Below are 26,152 nucleotides of genomic sequence, written 5' to 3'. Positions count from 1 at the left end.
CCCCATATTATCTTATCTTCTCTTTCTTCTGACAGATGTTCATATATTGGGATTGTCAGGGATGCATAGGAGTTAATCCAGCTCCTACAATACCCCACCAATCCTAAAAATTTTCTAAAAGTCCATTTATTTTCAGACCTAGGAGTGAGTATTATCCCTTCAACCCTGGAGGGATCTATTCTCTTTATTCCTTCACTTATAAGATGTCCTAAATATTTTACTGCCCTTTCAGCAAATTTTAACTTTTCCTGAGATACCCTAAGTGCCTTATGCCCCAAATAATTAATACATCAACAGTAGCCTGACCTACTTTTTCTCTTTTATTACCCAATCAACAAAGGATCATCTACATACTGGATGATAGTGATACCTTTGGGTTTGGAGAATCTTTCCATAAATTCTTCTAGCACTTGCCCAAACAAAGTTGGTGACTCTGTATACCGCTGTGGGAGTACACACAATATACAATGTTGTTTTCTACCAGTATCTGGGTCTTCCCACTTGAATGCAAAAAATGTTTCTGCTTCCTTCATCTAAGGGACAGCTCCAAATGGCATCATACAGATCAATTACACTGAACCAAGAACCATCACCTAGTATCCGTCCCATGATAGTATAGGGGTGGGGAACTATTGGATGGGAGGGCAGAACTATTTTGTTATTTTCTCTCAGGTCCTGGACCATGTGATAATTCCCCCTTTTTCCTTACAGGGAGGATCAGATGGTTAAACAGTGATATACAGCGCTCTATCAATTTTGTTTCCAAGAGTATTTTAATCACCGGTTTCAGTCCCCTTCTTCCCTCTAAAGAAATAGGATATTGTCAGACCTGTACCACAGTGCCTGGTTCCTTCAACTGAATTTTAATAGAAAGGATGTCAACTTTTCCAGGATTGGCAGGACTGGCCCAAACCTGTATGTGTGTGTTTATCTTTTTCTCTTCTTGTTGTCATTTTAAAGATTTTGATGGGGATCATTGAAGATCCCTGTGGGACTAATTCATTTGATAATTTTATTATCTTATCTCTTCCTAACAAATTTGTCCCCACCTCAGTGCACTATAAAAGCTGTCCTAGGGATTTTTTTATTTTTGTATTCTAGTTCTATGATTTTAGTCATAGGGACAGAGAAATTTTCTCCCTTTATTCCTAATATTATTATTCCTTCTGATGAAGGTAATTTGGTAACAGGAATTCTGGTTTCTCCAGTATCAATCAAAAAGGTCATAGCCTCTCTCATCTGCCCCACTCTTAAGTCTTTCAAGGGCTTGGGCTGGAATTCTATTACAAGCCCCTGACACCCCTAGGCCTCCAATTCCATGAGAGTACACACCTGCTGTCTTCTTTCTGTCTTGGGTAGTGCATAGAAATATGACCCACCTTCCCACAAGTCCAACAGTTAAGAGGTCCTTAGCCCCTACTCTTGTGTTCCCAAACCCCTCAGTCTTTCCCTTCTGGGTGCTCTGATAGGGTTTGTCCTGGGATCATCTGGCAGACCCATTAGACTCTCCCTCTCTCATGGCTTGCAGGAAAATGCTAGTTATCTGTTTCTGTTGTTCATCATCTCTTCTAATAAAAACTTTAGTAGCTTCCTTCAAGATTGTCCCAATGGGCTCCTCATTCCATAAATCTATCTTCTGTAACTTTCTGGCTATGTTGGGTTAGGCATTGGTCACAAAATGAATTTTCAGTGTATTTGCCCTTTCTGGACTATAGAGATCTATCCCTGAACATTTCTGCATCCCCACCTTTAGTCTCTCTAAAAATGCTGGCAGGGACTTATCTTTAGTTTGCTTAATGTCAAAGGCTTTCTTTAAATTTTGTGTCTTTGGGATCACATTTTTAATCCCAATTATTTTAACTCTTTTAAATAATGCATATGGGCTTGATGTAGTGGATTGTTGTTGTCCCAGTGGGGGTCCGATATAGTAAATTTGTCTTCCCCAGGGGCTGTCCCTCCCACTCCTAATCCTTGGGGATAGTGACTGTCGGTCCCATTCTAACATGGCAGCTGCCCTGATCATGTTTCTTTCTTCCAAAGTGAATAACATATTCATAATATGCATGAGCTCTCCCCAGGTATATAAACTAGGCCCTAAAAAGTGATCTACCTGCTCATCCAGTACCACGGGGTGTTCCATTAAGGATTTTAATTGTTTTTTAAAACTCCTCACTTCTTCCCCTGTCATAGGAGCATTCACAAACCAAAGTACTCCCTGCCCAAGAGGAACTTCCCTAAGGGGTATAACTTGGCCCCAGGAGAGTCTAAATCAGGAAAGAGATAGTTCTCTAAGTCTTTCTTTAGCTGTTTCAATTCTCTACTTGAATGATGGTGTTCACTTTTAGGGGAAAGATCTCCGATGTCTATCGGAGGGGTTTTTTTTTACTTTAGAAGGGTTAGAAAAAGAAGGAGGAGTTGATGTCTCAACTAAAACTGGTGCTGATGCACCTGATAGTGAAGATGCATAGGGGGTTGGGAGAGCGAGGAAGGAGTTCCACAGGTGAGGTGGCATCTCTCTTTCATCCTTTTTTTCTTCCTGTGATTTACTTATGAATAACAGGATATCTGGGAGCCAGAGAGCTGAGTCATAGAGACTCCTCAGGGTTCAGCGGGTCGCTGTTATTCACAAATAAATTTAACCTTTGACATACCCAATCCTCAGTGGAGTCATATTAAGGCCAAATTACTCCAGCACCCACATTTTTATCCCCCTATATAAAATAATAATACTTAATCATCTTTTTATCTTATCCTTGCCCCAATACTTTGGCAATTGGTCCAAATCTTGCAGCCAGCTGCCAAATGGACTGCTCTTGGGTATTTCCTGGTCTTTTGCTGCAGCTTTCCCTTTAGATTGTTCCTTCCCCATAATTTAGCATGAGTTCTGCCACCTCTGAGTCCATGACTCAACGAATCGTCCTAGTCTCCCTACTAGGATCACAATGGGAGTTGCCCATCCACCAGTAGTCACACTAGAGTGCTCGGCGTTCTGATGAGTCAGCTTCCCCTTTCACTCACCAGATTGCTTACCTCTGAGTTATACACTTATAAGTTGCCTGACTGCAATTTCTTCACTTGAGAAATATATGTTCATATCCCTTGATTGTTTATCAATTGGAGAATGAATTCTATTCTTATAGTAATGATTCAATTTGCTATCTATTTTAGAAATAATGGGCCCTTTATCAGAAACACTAGTTGTAAAAAATTGTTTCCCAATTTCCTGCTTTCCTTTTAATATTGATGACATTGGGCTTTTTTTGTGCAAAAAACTTCTTAAATCAATTGTAATAAAAATTGTCCATTTCATATTTTATAATGTTATCTAACTCTTCTTTGTTCATGAACTGTGCCCATTTTCATAGATTTGACAAGAAATTATTCTTTATTCTTTTAACTGGCTTATGGTATCACCTTAAATGTCTTAATCCTTTAATCTTATCTTGGTATGAGATGTGGTGTTTGCCTCATTTCTGCCATACTACTTTCTAGTTTTCCCAGTTGTTTTTTTTTTTTTTTTGTTACAGAGTTCTTATGCCAAAAACTGGGAGTTTTGAGTTTATCAAGCAATAGATTGCTATCAACATTTACTATTGTTGCATTTGTGTCTAATTTATTCCACTTCTTCATCACTCTATTTCTTAGTCAGTAAGAAACAGTTTGAATGACTGTTGCTTTTTAATATAATTTTATATCTGGTACTGCTAGACCACTTTCCTTTGCAATTTTTTATTAATTTCCTTGATATTCTATATGTATTGTTCCACTATTTTATCTAGCTAAATAAAGTAATTTCTTGGTAGTTTGATCATTATATCACTGAACAAGTAATTTAATTTCAATAAAATTTAAATTTTATTATATTAACTCCACCTACCCATGAGCAATTTACATTTGCTCAATTATTTATTTCTGACTTTCTGCCCTAATAAATGAAAAAGTTTTCATGAATTATCAGAATCATCTTCCTATGCAAGACTGCAAACAGTTCAAAAATATTAAGTCCCTTATAATTTTTCATTTTTACCTCTTTATGCTGCACTTGTGTCACATAATTAAAGATAAAATTTTCTTTTCAGCTCTGCACTTTGAATTAGGAAAGTTTCAGAATGCTCTGTTTCATTGAAAATCCATTTTCTCCCCAAAAGACTATGCTTACTTTTTTTCTGGATACTTGATTCTTGATTATTATCAAAGTTTCTTTGCCATCTGATATATCATTTTCAAGTCTTACTGTCCTTTAAATTTACAAGCTGCTAAATCTTGTGTGATCCTGACTGTTACTGCACAATATTTGAATTGTGCAAGACATTGAATTTGTGATATTTTCTTTTTGATCTGGGATCTCTGAAAATTGACTATAATATTTCTAAAAGCTTTTATTTTGAGATCTATTTCAGAATATGATGGGTAGATTCTTTCATTTTCTATTTTACCCTCTGGTATAAGAAGGACAGTGTTCATCAATAACTTCTTAAAATATGATGTCTAGGTAAACCAATAATTTTTAAATTATCTATCCTGGCTCTATTTTCCAGGTCAATTTTCTTTCTACTGAGTTATTTCACATTTTTCCTAGTTTTTCTTTTTTTTGGGGTGGGGTTGTTTTATTGTTTCTGAATGTCAAAACATCCAGAAACAAAATTTCACTTTGCTCAATTCTATATTCCACAGAAATATTTTCTTCATTGTGATCTTGTATCTCCTTTTCCATTTAGACAATTCTGCATTTTAAGCTCTTCTCCTGATTGTTTTTTTTTATCTTTTTCCATTTGGCCTTGTCTGGTTTTTAATATATTGTTTTCCTCAGCATTTTGTGTACGTTTGTCATCAAGCTGCTGAAATTTTTGTCATGATTTTCCCATTTTTTCTCAATTTTTCCTCTACCTCCCTATCTTGATTTTCAAAATTCTTTTTGACTTTTTCCAAGTCTTGAAATCAATTAATATATTTTCTTTATTCCTTTGAATATTGCAGATTTGTCACTGTTATCTTCTTCTAAGTGTAGGTTTTGATGGTCCCTAACACTACAGAAACTTTTTAGGACCAGATTTGCTTTCACTTTTATTTGCCCATTTCCCTTGTCTATGACTTGTTTTTACCTCTTTGTTAAGGTGGGGATATGCCTCCAGGTTGGAGGATGTGCACAGTCTCAAGTTTTGAGATTTTATTTAGCTGTTTTTAGAGCCACTTATTGATATCTGCAAGTTTTCAGTTCTTCCAAGGTGATGTGATCTATGGATGATCACACTCAATCCTTTCTGTCATGGAAAAGTGAGAAAGGCTCCCTTCTCCCTTGTGGATGCAAGCTCTGTTGAGCTAATTAGACTTTTCCTGCTGAAATTCCAAGACTTTCTTGGCAGTCTCTGAGCTAAGATGTCTGGAAACCATAAATTCTTCTACTGACCCAGTCACATCTACACTGCCTTTTTGAATCCAAACCCCATTGAAATTGCATTGTCAGAAAATCACATTTTTGAGTACATAGATAAGATGGATAACAAACAGATTATGGGAATAAGGGTGGTAAATGACCTCAAAGTGTAACCATAAGTGAATTAGTTCAATAAAAAATGTAGGAGAAAAAATTTAGCTGGAAGAAAAGATGAATTTTAGGGAAAAATGAATGAATATGAAAATTAGGGATCATATTTAAATTTTCATGCCTGGACCTGGAGGATAGAATGAGGAAAAATCAGTGGGCAATGCAAAGAAGAAATTTAGAAGTGTTATAATGAAGAACTTTGTAATAGGTAGAGATAAGTGAAAGCAAAATAATTTATAGATGTATATTAACAATGGATCTTTAAAAATTCAAGATTCCAAAAACTGCTAAATTACATAAAATATCAGAAACTTGAATGATGATAAGTTGTTGCTTTAAAAACAAAAATCTTTGACTTAAAACTTAGTTTTCCCATTTTGTACTTCTTTAATATTGGGCAGCTGAACTTCATCTGGCTACTTATCTATAAAATGAAATCATTTACATTTACAATTTATATTAATATGACCATAGATTTGTACTAATTACAGCCAATTAACCCTGTTAGCCTTGCAAAAAAAACTAAAAAAAAAGAATTAACATGGAATATCTTGAAATTAATCTTACAATAGTTCTTATCCCTAAACTTCATATAAGAAAACAACTATTATCTGCAATTGCAGTGATCTACAAGCAAGACTAGTTATGTTAATGGAGTAGTTTATTTCCCAATCTCACCTATAAAATATTGAAGACTTTTTAAAACAGTACTATTCTTACTAACACTTAATGGAAAATATTACTATAATCTAAGGAATTTCAAATTAATAATGTAAACATTTTCATTCAATTAATTTACTTATTTTGAACAAATTTGCCGAAGATTTTTAAGCTATATGATCGCATACTCTTTCCACTAATAGTCTCCTACTCATCAGAATGTGAGATTTGCTGAAGCTTTAATGGACTAACAACTCAATTGTGCAAATCATGTTTAACAAATTCTTTGATCATCTTGACAGGTTTTTGCTCTCAAAAAAAATTGGGAAGGCAAAGGTAATGGCAGTGTTTACTGAAGTAACAACTATCAGAGAGGTTAAAAATTAGACTTTAAATATCTTCTATTAAAACATTCTGTCCATCATAGTATGCAGATTCCATCTAGCCATTATTGAGCTTATGAGCCATGATCACACCACAATACCAAATTTATTTTTGTTTATATCTTTTTTTGGTTATAAAAAGGCAATAAAATAAAATTTTACACTAAATTCCATGATCTGTGGCAGTCTCTGCTTTTGACTAAGACAGCAGAAGAAAATTGTGGTGAGTAGATATTTGACAGAAGGTTTAAGGAATTAACTTTAAGAAAGGTAATTGTTTAAGACAAATAATTTGGGGAGACTTTATATAGAACTACTAGAAAACCAAAGGGTTTTAGTTGCAAAATATGCCTCTGCTTTTTTTTTTTAACCCAGTTGCCAAAATGTTTTATGGAAAATGACTGTCCAAATCGATAGAAACCAAGAGAATTACATTATAATTTTTTAAAAAATGAGCCATAATTGATTTCACTGACAACTCCACTTAGTTGGAGCCAGAATTTTACTGTTCATTTTTCAGGGTCATTAAAATGACTTTGACACTAGGACTCAAAATATGAGCTAATCGTTTTCAATAATAAATATTTTTTTGCTACCATGTTATAGAGGAGGAAGTAGAAATCCTAGGATGTAATCACAGAACCTAGATTCAAAAGCAATCCTCATTAATCCATCAGTACAGTTCTCTTCCTTCTTAGTTATATTATAGCTTTGATTTGTTTAGAATGCCTACAAGCCATTGTGAATAGAAACGGAAGTACTTTTGACCTGAAATCATAAGAACTAGGTTTGCATTGTTGCTCTGACAGGAATATTAGTCATGCAAATAGTGATAAATCACTTAATCTCTATATACCCAGTTTCTTTCTTTTTCTTTTTTCAGGATTTGTGGAAGGCAAATGGGGTTAAGTGGCTTCCTCAAGGCCACACAGCTAGGTCATTTCTTTTTCGTAAAACATGTATAACAGTACAATAATATTGGCACTTTCTACAAAATCACTTATGTGTTGTAGAATAAGAGTTTTGCAAAATTAAATGTTTCTGATCAATTGGCACAGATAAGGTGATTATTCAAACCTCATCTTCTCCCATAAGATTTCCCAAACTCCAGTTATTTTTAAACTTCTTATGCATAATAGAGAATTATTACTCAAATCCTGAACAATAGCTATGCACACTGAAATACTGAGCAAGTTTCTGGAAAATATAGTTCATATATGTATGTGAAAGAGTTGGATTTTTCTACAAGAGCTTTATTTGAAATTGAAATCAAAACAAGTTGGGGCCATCAAATAGATTGACTTTTGTTGCCTCCTCAGCATTATTATAACATCTAGAACATGGTAACTGTTTACGAAATTCTTGTAGACTGACTTACAGAAATGGAGTTTTGACAGATTGTAAAGAGAAAAAAAATGAAGGCAATTGATATTGTTGTAAAGCACAAAATAATTGTATCAAAATTATGAAAATATGTATTAGACTGTTTATTGATTGGATTATTTGTAACTATCTCCTAGAATATTATTTTTATCAAAGTAAACTATTTCTTTTGTATTCCCACATGTAGAATAAATTAAGTCACATTGTTCATTCAACCATTAGAGTCACTCTCCAGTTTGGGTAGAACTGGCAAGCTACTGTAATTATTGTGTGATTTTTCATGTGCCTGAATGTAGTTCATAATGCTTCTGGTTACTATTTATAACCCCAGGATCTCCTGTGTTTGGACATTTTTAAATTATTCAATAAGTAATCAGTGAATGAGAATGAGATTTCAGTTCTTTAAATCAAAAAAGGACTGATACTCAGTAAGTCACCTAAAAGCTATTGCAATCAGGATCATAATAACTTTCTGGTTGCAAATACTTTCTCCACAAGTACAAAATAATAGATCTTATTCATTTTTGTCAACTTCCTTCCTGGGTTAAAAGTCAAGATGGCAAAGGATTTGAACATTTCTGTTGAACTCTCCCAACCCAATCCTGGAAAAATCTTTTTAAAAAATGTCTCAAATTGGATTTCCAGAGCAGAGTCAAAATGGTGCAAGAAGCTACCAATATCCCATTGCTTTTCAAGAAAAAAAAGCTTTGAATGAGGACTCTAAACAGATGATAAAATGAAAGAACACAACAAACAAAAAAAAACAGTGAAACAACTTGTTCAGTAGAATATCTTGTAGGAACGTCAGGTCTTTGTGGTAAAAGGGGAATATAGATCAATGTAGGTGGGACAGCTGGGAAGTCAGGTGGAGACTTTCAACCATAGATCAGATCGTGTCCCAGGCAACAGATTAGCAGTGAGAGTTACAACCCCAGCTCAGAGAGTATTGTCTTGAGTCCTGGAATATTGGTGTAACATTGAGCTAGGTTACCCTAACTCAAAGAGGAAACTGAAAAGATGGGAAAGACAGAGACCAATGCCCAGGAAAAACAAACAAACAAAAACCTTGAATCTATACACCCTCCAGCATAGGATCAGTGCACAGCTATCAAAATGAACAAAACTACAACAACAAAGAACCTGCTAATCATTAAAAGATAGTATTTTGATAGGTGTGATAAAAATGACATCTCAGAAGAGAAAAACCAGTGATAAAATATCTACATGTGAAGCCTCAAGAATTGGTCCAAAAGTCCAAATTAACCTCTTGGAAGAACCTGGAAAGGATTTTAAAAACTAAACAAGAGAGAAAGAAGAAAAACAGAGAAAAGAATTGGGAGTCATACAAGAAAATTATGAAAAAAATAACTGAAAAAATAATGACTTTAAACTTGAGCAACTGTATTTCCAATATGATGAGGGGTGAGGTAAGGGTGCCCACTATCACCATTATTATTGAATACAGTATTAGAAATAATAGCTTTAGTAATAAAAGAAGAATTTAAAGGAATTAGAATTGGCAATGAGGAAGGAAAACATTCAGTCTTTGCAAAAGATATGATAGTATACTTAGAGTACCCTAGAAAATAATCTAAAAAGTTTTAAAACAGTTAACATATTCAGCAAAATAGCTAGATATAAAATAAACCCAAATATATCAGAATTACTAAATATTGAAAACAAAGTCCAAAGACAAGACATGGAGAAAATTCATTTAATATTACAGAAGACAACATAAAATATTTGTAAATCTACTTATCAAGACAAACCCAGAAACTTTATGAAGATAATTACAAACAATTTTCATACAGATAACATCAGATATAAGCAATAACCATCAATAAACATCAATTGTCCATGGTTAGGTCAAGCTAACACAATAAAAAGTGACAGTTTTACTCAAATTAAATTACTTATTCAGTACCATACCAATTAAACTACAAATAGCTACTTTACTGAGGTAGAGAAAGTAGTAACAACCAAAAGTCCAGAATATCAAGGGAACTGATGAAAAACATGTAAAGGAAGGTGGTCTACTTGTATCATATCTAAAATGATACTATAAAGTGACTGTCACTGGTACTGTTTAAGAACTAGAGTAATAGGCTAGTGCATTAGGATAGGTACAAACAAAAGTAAATGAAGATAGTAACTATTGTTTGACAAACCCAAAGACTTCTGGAATAAAAAACTCACTATTCAAAAAAATTTTTGTTGAAAACTGGTACATACTATGGCAAAACTAGGTATGGACACACATTTCACACCTTATATTAAAAATAAGTTCAAAATGGATACAGGACTTAGATATAAATGGTAATATTATAGACCAATTAACAAATCAAGTAAGACACTATCTGTCAGATTTGTGGAAAGGGGAGAAATTTATTAACACACAATAGAGTTTATTATAAATTTCAAAATGAATAATTTTGATTGTATTAAGTTAAAAATTTTTGAACAATAAAACTAAAGCTACCAAAAGTAGAAGGAAAACAAAAAAAACCAAGAAAGAATTTTCACAGTAGTTCTGATGAAGACCTTATTTATAAAATAAAATATATAAAGAATTGAATCACATTAAAAGATTAAATGTCTTTCCCCCATTGAACAATCATCAAAGGATAGTAACAGGTAATTTTCAAACAGAGAATTGTTATATATATATGTATGTATGTATATATATATATCCTTATAAATGCTCTAAATCAATATTGATTTGAGAAATGTAAATTTAAGCAACTAGGGGATACCATGTCACACCTATCAGTCTAAGATGAAAAAATGGAAAATCATCAATGTGGGAGAGTTTGTGGGTCAATTGGGATATTAATGCACTATTGGTGAAATTGTGAACTAAGAATACATTCATTCTGGAGAGCAATATGGAATTATATACCCAAAGAGCATAGGGTCGATGAAAATTATGCATCTTACAAATATGCATGTGAATGAATTTTCAAAAAAATGTCTTTCATAACAAGTAAATAGAAACATAGATTAAAAGAAATTGATCATCCAGAAAATAAAACTGACCAACTGGGAAAGGAAAATAGCTCATCTAAATGTAAAATTAATCAACAGAAAAAGGAAATTTAAAAATCTAACTAAAGAAAATAAATAGCTGAAAAGGAAGTGAATAAATAGAAATGAATGACTATATAAAATACCAAGATTATATCAAACAAAAGCACAAGGTTGAAAACATTTGAAGAAAAATTTAAGTACCTTAGAAAAATGACCAAATTACAAAAACAGATCCAGTAGAGACAGTTTGTATATTATTGGTCTACCTGAAAGTTATGATTAGAAAAGGAACCTGGATAATATGTTGCAGGAAATTATCACAGAAAACTGTCCTGATATCCTAGGACAAAAAGATAAAATAGTCTGTTAAAGATTCCATTGATCACCTGCAGAAAGAGATCCCATGATTAAAAACTCCATGGGAAATTTTAGTCAAATTTCAGAATTTCCAGCTAAAGGAGAAAAAATAGTGCAAGATGACAAAAAGAAACAATTTAAATATCAGGAAACCACAGTCAGGATTATGAAATACTTATCAACATCAACATTAAAGAATTGTGGTGCCCAGAATATAACATTCCAGAAGGCAAAAGAGCTTGGAATTCCAGCCAATTGTTTCAGAGTAAAAGATGAATTTTCCAAGAAATAGTGGACTTTCAAACTTACCTGAAAAAGAAAAGACAAGAAATGAAAGGAATGTTTGATATTCAAATACAAGACTCAAGAGATATGTAAAAAAAGGTAAATTTAAAAGGGAAAAATGTTATTCAATAAAATTAAATTGTCTACATCTCTACACAGGAAGACAAAATTTCTAACTCGTGAGAATTGAATTTATCTTTGTACAGTTGAAAGGAACATACTTAGATGGAGGGTGTGGGCATAAATTGACAGTGATGTGATCAAACTCATAGCTCTTGATTTCTATTGATATTTGGAAGAAAGGTACTTGAAAATGTGGTATGGGTATAATATGATTATGATATAAGGAGGCTTTTGGATCTTGAGAACAGTACTTCTATCAGTAAAGTTGAATGGGAGCATACATTGATAGAGAGAATGGATAGAAGAGAGGTGTAAAATTATTAGAGCATAGGAAAGGAAAAAGTATTATGTTGGGATAAGAAAATTTAAACATTAGATGATAAATAATACTACATCAAAAGACAAAAGGACCTAATATAGGAGAGGGAAAGAAGGGAAATGTGAGCCCTGAGAAATATGATTCAAGGAGAGAATAACTTACATTCCCAACAGGCATCAGAAATCTATCTTAAACTAGAGGGAAGCAAGGGAGGGAAAGGGAAAGAAAAGGGGAAAAGGAGATGACAAAAGAGAGGAGGAAAGTAAAAGTTAAAGCTAAAATGTAAAAGAGGAACAAAAAGGACGGTGAGCTGAGAAAAGGGAGCACAAATTGAGGGAGGCAGCAGTCAAAAGCAAAACACTGCTGAGAAGAAATAAGGGCAGAGCAGATAGAAAAGTTTCAACAGAGGAAAGATTGGATAAAAGAAAACACAAAGTGAGTAATCATAATTGTGAATGTGAATGAGCTGAACTCTTCTATAAATAGAATTGGATAAGCACAGTGCATTAAATACCCAAATCCTACAATATACAAGAAATATATTTGAAGCAAAACACTGAACAAAGGGGAAGGGAAAAGGCCATAGCAGAATAAATTATTTCAGCTGAAGAAAATAAAAACAGGAACATAAGCTCTAGTTATGACTACAAAATCTTAAACTAGTCATCCCTCTCATCCAGTTCCTCTGAGATGAGCAGAGCCTGAATATAATAAACACTATAAAGTTAAGAAAGTTTGAAGAAAAATGAGCAAACAACACTAAAAACTGATCATAAAAACTTTTTTTTGAGGAGGTAGGGAAATCCAGGATACAAACTCAAAAGAAGGCAATGATTTAAAACTATCTGTAAGCAAAGCTTCAAAGAACATTATAGACTAGACACAAAATCAGTAAGAATTCTTAAAGGAGATAGAATTTTTAAAGGAAATAGAAAGAATCAAATAAGAGAAGTAGAGAAAAATTGAGAAAAGATAGAAGAGCAATTTAAGAAAATTGTGAAATTTAATAAAGAGCTTAGTAAACAGGTCACTAAAGAAAGTAACTTATTAAAAATTAGAATTGCTTGCGTTAAAGTTGACTTCATGAGATAAGAATTAATAAAATAAAGTCAACATAATAAAACATTGAAATAAAATCTTAACTATTTCATTGTGAAAAATATCTGACCTGAAATATAGATCAAGGAGAAATAACTTAAGAATAATAGGATTAGGGGATAGCTAGGTGGCACAGTGGATAGAGCACTGGCACTGGAGTCAGGAAGTCCTGAGTTCAAATTTGGCCTCAGAAGCAGAAATTGTCTAGCTGCGTGACCTTGGGCAAGTATATTGGGCCATAATATGTTGCCTTAAGCCCACATCCTTAAATAAATAAAATTTTACAAAAATAATAATGGGATTAACTGGGATCCATAATAAAAAAATGGACATTTGAGATCATATATCAAGAATTTTAAAGGAGAACTATCTAGAGGTTATAGAAAATGAAACCAAAGCAGAAACTGAAAGAATTGCTCTTTTAGAAAAGGATCCCAAAGTATAACCTCTCATGAATAGCATGTCAAATTTCAGTGTCCCTAGGTCAATAAAAAATTATTTCAAGCAACCAGAAAGAAAAAATAAATTGAAATGTCATAGTGAGAATCACACAAGATTTAGCATAAACCAATTTTAAGTAGTAGAATATTACATATTATGATGTTCAAGAAGGGAAAGAGGTTGTTATTACAAAGAACAACCTAAGAGCCTAAATAGGGGACAGATAGGTAGAGATAAGATAGCAGAGTAGAGGGAGGGCACTCCTGCAAGCTCTCCCCCAAACCATTCCAAATACTTTTAAATTATGATTCTAATAAAATTCTAGACTAGCAGAACGCACAAAAGACTGTGTGAAGCAATTTTCCAGTCCAAGAATACGTGGAAGACCCTCAGGAAAAGTCTGTTACACCAGGATAAGGAAGGACCTGCAGTGCAACCCTGGTTATGCTGAAGGGAACCAGCTACAGCTATCCAGGAACAGCCTGTGGGGTACCTAGGACTGTGGTAAGGATAGCAGTTTCCAGGTGTCTCAATCCAGAGATTGTCAAAGACAACATATAATGTCAGCAGGAAATCTCTCCATACCACAGTGAGAGCAGAGCCCAGTCCAGCACAGGCCTGAGGGCACACCTGACCCCAAGGGATCATGAACTAACTTGGGGAGCCTCCTGGTAAGGAGCTACCAAACAACTATTTCCAGAGTACTCAGCCCACAAACAGTAAGAAGGTCAGGGGATATTTAAAGGTCTCTTTGCTATTTCTGAGGTAGGACTATGTTGCTTTGGGCATACCCAATACATATTACAGTCTGGGGCTTCAGTCTGCAGTGGAGCAGAGATTCCAGGACAGAAAGAAGTGTTTGTGGTTATCTACAGACCATACCAGCGGCTGGGAAAGCAGTCAGAGTCTCTCATAAGACTCTGGAGTAATTGAGAACTTGTAGATCCCTCAGGGGTGTCCCTCAAAACAGTTGCAAAACCCTCAAAAACCTGGAGCAGTGCATCCTTCTCCCTGGAAGCAGAACCACATCTACACAATGAAGTAAAATCAAGTTATAGGCTGGAGAAATGAATAAACAACAGAAGAAAAAAAATCCTACCATAGACAATTACCTTAGGCCTATGGAAGATCAAAATACACAATCAGAAGATAACAAAATCAAATCTTCTTTATCCAAAGTCTCCAAGAAAAAAATGAAATTGGTCTTAGGCTAGAACGAGCTTTAAAAGATTTTTGAAAATCAAAAGGTAGGTAGCGGAACAATTGGGCAGAGAAATGAGAGAATGCAGGAAAATCATGAAAACCAAGTCAGCAGGAAGGGTGGTGCCAAGATGACAGCACACAGGTAGGAATAACTGGAAACTCATTCTCCAAAATCTTCAAAAGTAATGAAATTATTATTCTATCCAAAATCTAAAGGGGCAGAATGCTCAGAAAGACTGAGTGATACAATTTCCCAGTCTAAGATAATTTAGAAGATCTAGGGATAGATCTGTTCCACCAGAACCGGGAGTTGGAAAAAGCTGCAACCCAGCCAAGCAAGTTGCCTGGGTCCCTGCAGAGGTTTAATCATCTGGAACAGCTAGAAGGGATAGTGAGAGAACTCTGTCACACCTGAGTGAGTGCATAGAGGAACTTCAGCCTCAGAGCAGCCTTGTGATGAAAACCTGCAACAGGAATCAGCATAGTCACCCAGCATTTCAAGAGCTATCAGTCCTAAGATGGCAATAGGGTCAGGGGAGATTGCAGAAATCTCTCTCCTCTCCCTGGAGCAAGACTCAGCTGTTTGCCCATACGCAGCTACAGGATGCAGTTTGGGTTTCCACATTGCCATAGCTGTGCAGGGATCATCCTCACAACTCCAGAGCAGAGGGGACAGCCTGAAGTCTCTCATAAGACCTTAGAGGAATTATGATCCCTGTGGATTGTCCCCAAAAGCCGCCAAGACTTGGAAGTGAGATAAATCAATCATAGGCTGAGGAAATGAGCAAACACCAGAAGAAGAAGAGGAATTGGACCATCAAAAATTATTTTGGTCCCATGGAGAACCACAATATGTACTCAAATGATGAAAAATCAAAGTTTCTATATCCAAAACCTCCAAGAGAAATAGAAAATGGGTTCAGGCTATGGATGACATTAAAATAAAATATTTTGGAAAGCAAGTAAAGGAGGGAGAGGAAAAATTGGGAGGAGAAATGAGAGCAATGCAGATGAATCATGAAAGGCATATTTCACCTTGGTGAAAGAAATACCAAAATATTCTGAAGAAAATAATATGTTAAAAACCAGTTTAGGCAAAATGGAAAAAAAGCAACACAAAATGCAAATGAGGAGAATAATGCCTTAAAAAGCAGAATTGGCCAGTTGGAAAGGGAGATAAAAAAGTTCTCTGAAGAAAATAACTCCTTCAAATGCAGAATAGAACTAAAGGAAGACAATGACTTTGCGTGAAACCATGAAGAAATAAAACTGTACTAAAAAAAAATTAGAAGAAAATGTGAAATATATCATTGGAAAAACAACTGACCTTGAAAACAGATCTAGAAGGGATAATTTAAAGATTGTTGGACTACCTGAAAAGCATTGCCAGAAAAGAGACTAGACTTTATTTTTCAAGAAATAATACAGTAAAATTGCCCTGAGACCCTAGAAGCAGATTTTAAAAATAGAGGGAATTTGCCTATCACCTCCTGAAAACAATCCCAAAAGAAAAACTTCCAGGAATATTATAGCCAAACTTCAGAACCCACATGTCAAAGAGAACATACTAAAACCTGCCAGAAATAAGCACTTCAATTACCATGGCTCTATAGTCAGGATTGCACAGGATCTGGAAGCATCTAGATCGAGGGTTTGTAGGGCTTGAACTATGATATTCTGGGAGGCAACAGATCTTGGTTTACAACAGAGAATCAACTACCCAGCAAAGTTGAACATACTATTTTAGGGGAAAATATAGACTTTCAATGAAACAGGGAACTTTCAGACATTCCTATTGAATTACCCAGAGCTGAACAGAAAGCTTGATTTCCAATTACAGTACTCATGTGAACCATAGATGTGATGAAAAAGAAGACTAATTATGAGGAACTCAATGATGTTGAACTGTTGCTATTCCTGCATTTGAAGAAGACACTGATAACTCATACGACCTTTCCCATTCATAAAAGTAGTTAGAAGAATCATATATAGACAAAGGACAGGAAGGAGCTGAATATGGTGGTATAATAAAGTAAAAATATGGAGTCAATGGGTGATAAAGAAAGTACAGGGAGGGAGGGAAAGGAGAGGAAGAAGGGGATATAGTTATTCCTCATAAAAGTCAAGAGTAACCTTTTACTATGGATTGAAATGGGGGAAGGTGAGGGCAATTAGTGAATCTTCTTTCTCATCAGAAATGGCTCAGAGAGGAAATAACATACACACTTAACAGGGTATATAAATCTTTCTTATCCTAAAGGAAAATGAGACTAAAAGGATGGTGTAAGGGGGAACAGGTGAGGGAATTGGGAATAGGGGATAGAAGAGAAGGAAGATCATGGGAGAGGGTACTCAGATACAACATTCTTCTGAGCAGGGACAAGGTGAAAGAAGAGGATAGAAAAAATGAGAGTGGAAAGGAATAGGGTGATAGCAACTGAAGGAAAAATATTGAAGCAACTCCTTTAGTGGTCTTATTATAAAGAAGGTAGCTCTGGGGCAGCTAGGTGGCACAGAGGATAGAGCACTGGCCCTGGAGTCAGGAGTACCTGAGTTTGATTCCGACCTCAGACACTTAATAATTGCCTAGCTGTGTGTGCTTGGACAGGTCACTTAACCCCATTGTCATGCAAAATCTAAAAATAAACAGGAGGTAACTCATCCCAGAGTTGAGCCATTGGAATCTGAACATAGTCTGACTGAAGTACATTTTTTTCCTCTCTCACTATTCTTGAAGTTTCTCATTTTGGGGGGGGTGGGATGGGGGTTTATGATTATTCTCTCAACAGGATTATTGTAATAATATAAAATAAATTATCCAAACAATTAATTAACAACAAAGTCAACAGATGGGTGAAGGAGATACATAAAAATACTGAAAAAGAAATAACATCTTTAAACAAATGGAAAAAGCAGTCCAAACTACCAATGATGAGAAGAATGCCTTGAAAAAAGAACTGGTCAGCTGGAAAAAGAGATTCTAAAGCCCTCTGAAGATGGAGTATGGAGCTAAGGGAAGTTGCTGTTTTACTGAGAAATCAAGAAACAATAAAACAAAAGCAAAAGAATGAAACAACAGAAGAAAATGTGAAACATCTCATCAGAAAAACAACTGACCTGGAAAACAGTTCCAGGAGTGGTAACTTAAAAATTATTGTATTACATTTGTTTTAGAAAGGTTATATTTATTTTGAGTTTTACAATTTTCCCCAATTTAACTTCCCTCCCTCCCCACAGAGGGAATTTTGCTAGTCTTTACACAATCCCCATAGTATTCATTAATCTAAGTTGAATGTGAGGAGAGAGAAATCATATCCTTAAGGAAGAAATCTAAAGTATAAGAGATAGCAGAATTACATAATAATAATAATTTTTTTAAATAAAGGTACTAGCCTTTCGTTTTTGTTCAAACTCCACAATTCTTTCTCTAGATATAAATGGTATTCTCCATTTCAGATAACAAAAAATTGTTGCTTGATTGTTGCACTGATATAATGAGCAAGTCCATTAAGTTTGACCATGACCTTCATGTTGTTTTTAGTATGTACAATGTTCTTTGGGGTCTGCTCATCTCACTCAGCATCAGTTCATGCAAATCCTTTCAGGCTTCTCTGAATTCAAATACCACCAGGTTTCTAATAAGAACAATAGTGTTCCATGACATACATATACCACAGTTTGTTAAGCCATTCCCCAATTAAAGAACATTCACTTAATTTTCAATTCTTTGCTACCACAAACAGGGCTGCTATGAATATTTTTGTACAAGTGATCTTTTGGCCCTTTTCCATAATCTCTTCAGGGTATAGACCCAGTAGTGGTATTTCTGGATCAAAGGGTATGGATATTTTTGTTGCCCTTTAGGCATAATTACAAATAGCTCTCCAAAAATGTTGGCTGAGTACACAGCTTCACCAACAATACATTAGTGTCCCAGACTTCCCACATCCCTTCCAATATTGATCATTGTCTTTTCTGTTCACATTGGCCAGTCTGAAAGGTGTGAAGTTGTAACTCAGAGGAGCCTTATTTTGCATTTCTCTAATCAGTTATGATTTAGAGCAATTTTTCATATGACTATGGATTGCCTTGATGTCCATCTATAATGCCTCTGCAAATCCTTTGAACATTTCTCATTTGGGGAAAGACTTTTTTTTTTAGATTTGGGTTAGTTCTCTATATATTTTAGAAATAAGGCTTTTGTCAGAAATATAAGTTGTAAAATTGCTTTCTAATTTACTACATTTCATTTGATCTTGGTTACAATGGTTTTGTATGTGCAAATGCTTTTCAATTTATTGTAATCAAAATTATCTAGTTTGTCTTTAATGATGTTCTCCATCTCTTCACTGGTCATAAACTGCTCCCCTTTCGATAGATTTGACAGGTAAAATTTTTCTTGATCTCCTAGTTTTCTTATAATGTTTCTTAAAATAGTTTTCTTATAACATTGTTTTTGTATTTACATTTTGTATCCATTTTGTCAAAAGATTTTTCAGCATCTATTGACATGATTATATGATTTCTGATAGGTTTGTTATTGATATAATTAATTATACTGGCAGTTTTCCTAATATTGAACTAACCCTGCAATTCTGGGTTAAATCCTACTTGATCATAATGTATTATCAAAGTGATTACTTTTTTGTATTCATTTTGCTAAGATTTTAATTAAATTTTTTGCATCTGTATTCATCAGGGTAGGTCTATGCTTTTGTTTCTGTTTTACCTCTTCCTGTTTAGGTATCAGCATCATATTGATTTCATAGGATGAGTTAGGCAGAGTTCCGTCTTCAGCTATTTTTCGAAAGAGTTTATATAGATTTGAAACCACTTGTTCCTCAAATGCTTGATAGAATTCACTTGTGAATCCATCTGGCCCTGGGAATGTTTTCTTAGGAGTTACAATAATAGCTTGTTGAATTTAATTTTCTGAGATAGCGTTATTTAGGTATTTAATTTTCTTTTTATTTACCCTGGTCAACTTATCTTTTTGTAAATATTCATCCATTTCACTTAGATTATCAAATTTATTGTCATAGAGTTGGGCAAAATAATTCTGAATTATTCCTTTAATTTCCTCCTCATTTGTGGTGAGTTTACCTTTTTTTCATTTATGATACTAGTAATTTGGTTTTCTTTTTTTTAATTCAACTTGAACTAGAGGTTTAGCAATTTCCTTGTTTTTTTTATAAAACCACCCTTGATTTTATTTATTAGTTCAACAGATTTTTTGCTTTCAATTTTATTAATTTCTCCCTTAATTTTTTGGATTTCTATATTTGTATTTGATTGGGGCATTTTTTTATTCTTTCTCTCATTGCTTTAGTTGAATATTTAGTTCATTGATTTCCTCTTTCTCTAATTTATTCATGCAAATATTTGCAGATGTAATAATATATCTCCTGACAACTGCCTTGAGTGTATCCCATAGGTTTTGTTATGCTGTTTCTTTATTGTCATTATATAGGATGAAATAATTAATTGTTTCTTTTATTTGTTGTTTGATCTACATACTTTATAATGAAGTTGTTTAGTTTCCATTTAGTTGTGTCTATATTTCCCTGAACCAATATTGCACTTGATTTTTGTTACATTATTATCTGAGAAAGATGTGTTCAGTATTTATGTCATTCTGCAATTTATTATTTGTTTTTTCTGCTCAATGCATGGTCAATTATCATGTAAGTGCCATGTACTGTAGAAAAAGAAGTATATTCCTTTCTATCCCCTTCAGTTTTCTCTATAGGCCTATCATAACTAGGTTTTCTAACAATCGATTTATCTCCTTAACTTTCTTATTATTTATTTTATGATTAGATTTATCTAAATCTGAGAGGCTGACATCTCCCACTAGTAGTGTTTTACTGTCTATGACTTCCTATAACTACTTGAACTTCTCCTCTTAGAATTTGGGTGCTATGCCATTGGGTGCATGGATATTTAGTGTTAAAATTACTTTGTTGTCTATATTACATTTTAGGAGGATGCAGGTTCCTTCCTTATCTCTTTTAATGCTATCTATTTTTGCAGCCACTTTGTCTAAGATACAGTTTGCTACCCATGCTTTTCACTTCAGTTGAAGCAAAATATATTTTGCTCTAACCTTTTACCTTTACTCTGTTTCAAATGAGTTTCTTATAAGCATTGTAGGATTCTGTTTTTTAATTCACTCTTCTATTCACTTATATTTTAAGGGAGAGTTCATCCAATTTCAATTCTAATTTATAATTACTGAATCTTTACTGCTCTTTATGTCATCTTCCCTCTGATTGTATTTTCCCATTTTTTTTCCTTTATCCACACTCCCCAGTATTTTCATTCTGACTACAATCACCTTCAATGTGTTTGCCTTCCTATATACAACCCCCTACCCCTTTCCCCACTTTCCCTTTGTCCCCTTTTCCTTCCATTCCTTCCATTGGTTCCCCTTTTCCTCTCCCTCCCCTTCCCCCCCTTTTAATACTTAAATTGTAGTATAATTTCTTAACTTGACTGAGTGTATGTATGTTAACTTTAAGCCATATCTGATGAGAGTAAGATTCAGGCAGTTCTCACATCCTCCCTCCTTCCCCTCTATTGAAATAAGTCCTTTATTCCTTTTAATGTAATGATATTTACCCCATTCAGTCTTCTCCAGCCTCCCATTTTATTACTGTTCCCTTTTTAAAGCAAGTATTGTTTTGAAATCTTTCTATCTGAGTCAGAGAAATGTCATGAGTGTCTATCACTTCTGGCTAAGTATATTTTCTCTAATAGAATTACAATTATTATGGGATGTAGCCAGTTTCATCTTGTTGGATAGCAGTTTCATGAATAAGCCCTTAGTGTTCATCCCTTCTAACTAAATATATTCTCTCTAATACAGTTACAATTCTAGAGATGTATTAAATTATTTCTTTCAGGTAGGGATATAATAACTTTCATTTTATTTATTAGCAGTTTTTTTCCTCTTACCCCATCTTTTTTACCTTTCCATGTGTCTCCTGTATCTCCTGTTGGAAGTCTAAATTTTCTATTAAGCTCTGGTCTTTTCATCAGGAAAAGTTGGAAGTCTCCTATTTCATTAAATGCCCATCTTTTGCCCTACAAGAGAAGGCTCAGTTTTGCCAGATAATGAATTCTTGGGTGCATTCCAAGCTTCCTTGCTTTTCAGAATATCACATTCCAGGCCCTTCATTCCCTGAATGCCATTCTATCCTGGTCCTTTGTAATCCTTATAGTGGCTCCTTGGTATCTAACTTGTTTCATTCCGCTTGCTTACATGATTTTCTCTTTTATCTGATAGCTCCGGAATTTGGCCACAATATTCCTTAGGGTTTTCATTTTGGAATCACTTTCTGGAGGGGATAGATGAATTCTTTCAATAACTATTTTACCCTCTGGGTCTATGATATCATGGAAGTTTTCCATCACTAAATCCTGTAATTAAGTCCAGGCTTTTATTCCCCTTCAATTTTTCAGGAAGACCGATAATTCTTATGTTATCTCTTCTTAATCTGTTCTTGAAGTCAAAGGTTTTACTTATGAGGTATATTCTATTTTCTTCATTTTTTAATTTTTTTTTGGTTTTGTTTAACTTACACTTGTTGTCTCATGAAGTCATTAGTTTCCACAGACTCCATTCTTTTTTTAGGGAAGAATTTTCTTCATTTACCTTCTGCAACTCCTTTTACAATTGGTCAATTCTACTTTCAAGTTTTCCATTTGACCAATTGAGGTTTTGAGAGAATCATTTTCTTTTTGTATTTGTCCAATTGTGCTTTCCAAGGATTTATTTTCTTGTTATAAGTTATTAATTTTTTCCCAAATTTTCCAATTGATTTTAAGCTCCTTCCTGATTTCTTCAAGGAAATCTTTCTGTGCTGGAGATCAAATCATATTCCTCTCAGACTTTCTAGGTCTCTCTGAGTTAGGGTCTTTTCCTTCTAGGAATTTTTTTTTTATGGACTCTCTGTACTTCTAGCCTTTGTTCATTTTCCTACGATCTTGTGTGTGGGAGGGGCTTGGTTTGGAGGTTTGTTGTGGAGATCCTTAGAGGCTTTACTCATAGGCTTCAATAAATCCAAGTGAGCTTGCCTGTAGAGGATCCTGATTGCTTTTTCTGGAGCATCTGTGACCTTGATTTGAGTCCCTGTCCCTTGGCCTGGAGGGGGTAGTTGAAGCTGCTTAATACTTTTATCTTTCATTAGCCATGGGCTATGCCCTGGGGCATCTCCTTATTCCCAGCTGAGGGAATTCTGTTGCTCACACCTGAGTATGGGGGGGATGGACTGTAATTGTGTTGTTCTGGAAAGAAGCTTCAACTGAAATAAAGGCATGGACTCTGAGTTCCTCCAGACTGGAGGAGCCCAGAGATCAATATCTGCAACTCTCCTGCACTGGAACTCACCCTCTATCCCTGCTGGTAAGCCCCAGGTAAGCCCACAGCCTGTGCCTCTGCTCCCCATTTGGCTCATGCCTCCGTGGATGATCAGGCTAGTCTTGTTCTCAGGCTCTCTAGCAGAGTCTCTACTTTCTGCCCCCAGCACACCCATGATCCCAGAAGACAAACCTTGAGGTAGATGGTCTTCTCCTAGCTTCTCTTTCTGGGTTTTTTCGATAAAATTTCTGTTAAGAGGGTTGTTACATACCTTAGCACAGTGTCTTTCTTCTCTCAGCCATCTTGACCAGAAGTCCACCAACAGTCCGAACATATTCTTTAAGGAGAAAAGATGGACATTCAATGAATTAGGGGACTTTCAAAGGTGTATACTACTTTCTCACATATATTCACACATTAAAAACCTCAAAAATAATTCTATCTATAAAGCAATAAAATTGACATTCCAAATAAAACAACTATTAGCATAAATATACATTACCTTCATTAACAGAAGAAGAAATAAAGAATTAGAAATGTTTCCTAGAGAAAAAATAAGAACAAATTAAATTGAAAAATAAGCACAGGAAAAGAAGAAAAATTATTTTAGATGATATGATGTTATACTTACAGAATGTTAGAGTCACACAAAATTAATTCAAAATATAAAACAAATTAACACAAATCATGAACATTTTTACATTTAACAACAAAATCAAACTGAAAGAGAAAATTCGCTTAACATAACAGCACACAGTAAAATATATTTGGCAATCTACCTGCCAAGATATACAATGAATTTCTATTAATACAACTACAAATCATTTGTCACAGAAATAGTAATATTTAACCTTTTGGAAATATAATAATTACTCATACTGAGTCAATAATAATAAATGAAAAATATCATTCAAGAATTCAAAAAAAAATCTTATAGGACTAGGAAAATATAATTGGGAACAAAGGTGAGTATTGTCAAGAAAATAAAAATAGTGAAGAATTTAGTTTAACAGTTACCAGCTGTCAATCAATATTATCACATATAAGGTGATCATTACCAAAACAATTCAGACATGGATAACAAATAGAATGTTTGATTTAATATACTATATTAAATTTTTATAGAATATTTAGAAGAAATATACACAATATATAGAAGCGATATACAAATCAAGACGAAAATGGCCAAAGTGATCCTAGTGTTTGATGAATTCTATAAAGATGTTAACACAATTACATTTTATAAGAGAAATTTTTTCTCTAAGCATTGTGAAAATATTATATATCTTTAAATTCTACCTTCTATAGGTATGATAATAAATTACAGTGTGACTTCCTCAAAGAAATCTTTGTTAGATGATCACATTAATATCATTCAAAATGTCCTGGGAGTGAAATGCTAAATAATTTTAAATAATAGCCTAAATCTAAATGAGTATTGTAGTGTATTTCAAAAGGAAGCAATATATGAACAGAATACCAGGAAAAACATGATTAGTGATAAAAGTTATTAAATGTGTAATAAATTCTATCAAGAAAAAAGAAGTGAAATTAAGGATGATGATTACTCCATTTCCTAGGACTATTTGAAGCTAGCCTGTTTAATGCATTCACCAACTTATTTTGAGAACCAATTTTAGGGTTGCTAGGTGGCATAGTGGAAAAAGCACAGGTCCTATAGTCAGGAATACCTAAATTCAAATCCTGTCTCAGACACTTAATAATTACCTAGTTGTTTGGCCTTGGGCAAACCACTTAATCCCATTTGCTTTGCAAAAACCTAAAAAAAAAAAAGAAAAAAGAAAAGAAAACCAATTTTACCGGAGCTCTCAAGGACAAAGATTTCATGACCTACTAAGTCTTTTACATTTTTAAATTTTATAATGTAAAGAGAAAGAAATTATATCCCCATGTTTAGACAAGAAAGCTGTTTTTTTTTTTAAATAACCATGCATACATTCCATGATAGGTCTAGCTCTTAACATCTATTTTGTCTTTAATGAATACTTTGCTTAGTAAATGAATCTTTTACTCTTCAGGTTTCTAGGGTATTTCAGTGTGCATTTTTACAGGAATAAAAATAATAAATTGAGTTTTGGATACCAGATAACTTTTCATTAATATTAAGGTAATTACCAGAGACCACAAGAAGTTAGGTACTTGCCATTGTACAGATGCATTTATTTTAGTTCACTAGAGTTATTTAACTATTTATTTAACTAGAATTAACCATGAAGCAGGACCCAGGCAAACATGCCTTTAATAGATTTTTAATCACAGAATATATATTCATACATACATATATATAATTAATATTATATGTGTGTGTGTGTATTTACAAAATGTTTATGTGTGTCCGTGTTGGAAAAAAGAAGATAAAGCAGAAACAATATCAGATTTAAAGCCACAATATCTGTATTGAAACCATGATTTTGCTACTCCTTACTTTGTGACATTTTGCATCTCATACTTCCTCTGTCCCTCAGATTTCTTATTTGTTAAATGAAATAGGATAAAATTAATTTTATGATTCCTTCCATTTGTTTTCTGTCAAATTCAGTTCAATTCTAATTATTCCTCATTCCATCCCCCATCCCCTCCCTCACTTTGGTGACAAGAATATGCTTTAAAATATACCTGAGACACTAACTTGTGACTATGGTCAAAACTCTTAACTTTTCTATAGCTCATTTTGCTCTTTTTAAAAGTAGAGATAACACCCAAAGTACTAACCTTACAAAGTTGTTATGAGTTTCAAATGAAACAGTGCAGGAGTGGTTTTAGATTAGATTAGATTAGTAAAAGACCTTCCTTTGAGAGTGGACTCTTGAGCTGAACTTTGCAGGAAATTGGAATTGGTAAAAGTGGCAAGGAAGATATATTCTAGGTAGGTGAACAGTTTATCAATTCAGCATTAAGTCATATAACTAGCATGCTTAAATGAGACTAGAAGATGTACAGTCTAA

General features: G+C 34.0%; 1 pseudogene; it reads right to left on the bottom strand.

Moving 5' to 3' along the window:
* LOC141499271 (uncharacterized) overlaps positions 1-23,013 on the bottom strand; it is a 79,535-nt pseudogene extending 56,522 nt beyond the window's left edge.
* Positions 23,014-26,152: the final 3,139 nt, after the last annotated feature.

This window comes from Macrotis lagotis, chromosome X (genome assembly GCF_037893015.1).
Source record: "Macrotis lagotis isolate mMagLag1 chromosome X, bilby.v1.9.chrom.fasta, whole genome shotgun sequence".
In the NCBI taxonomy this organism is placed as follows: Eukaryota; Metazoa; Chordata; class Mammalia; order Peramelemorphia; family Peramelidae; genus Macrotis; species Macrotis lagotis.
This window is presented reverse-complemented; position numbering and strand designations above follow the sequence as displayed.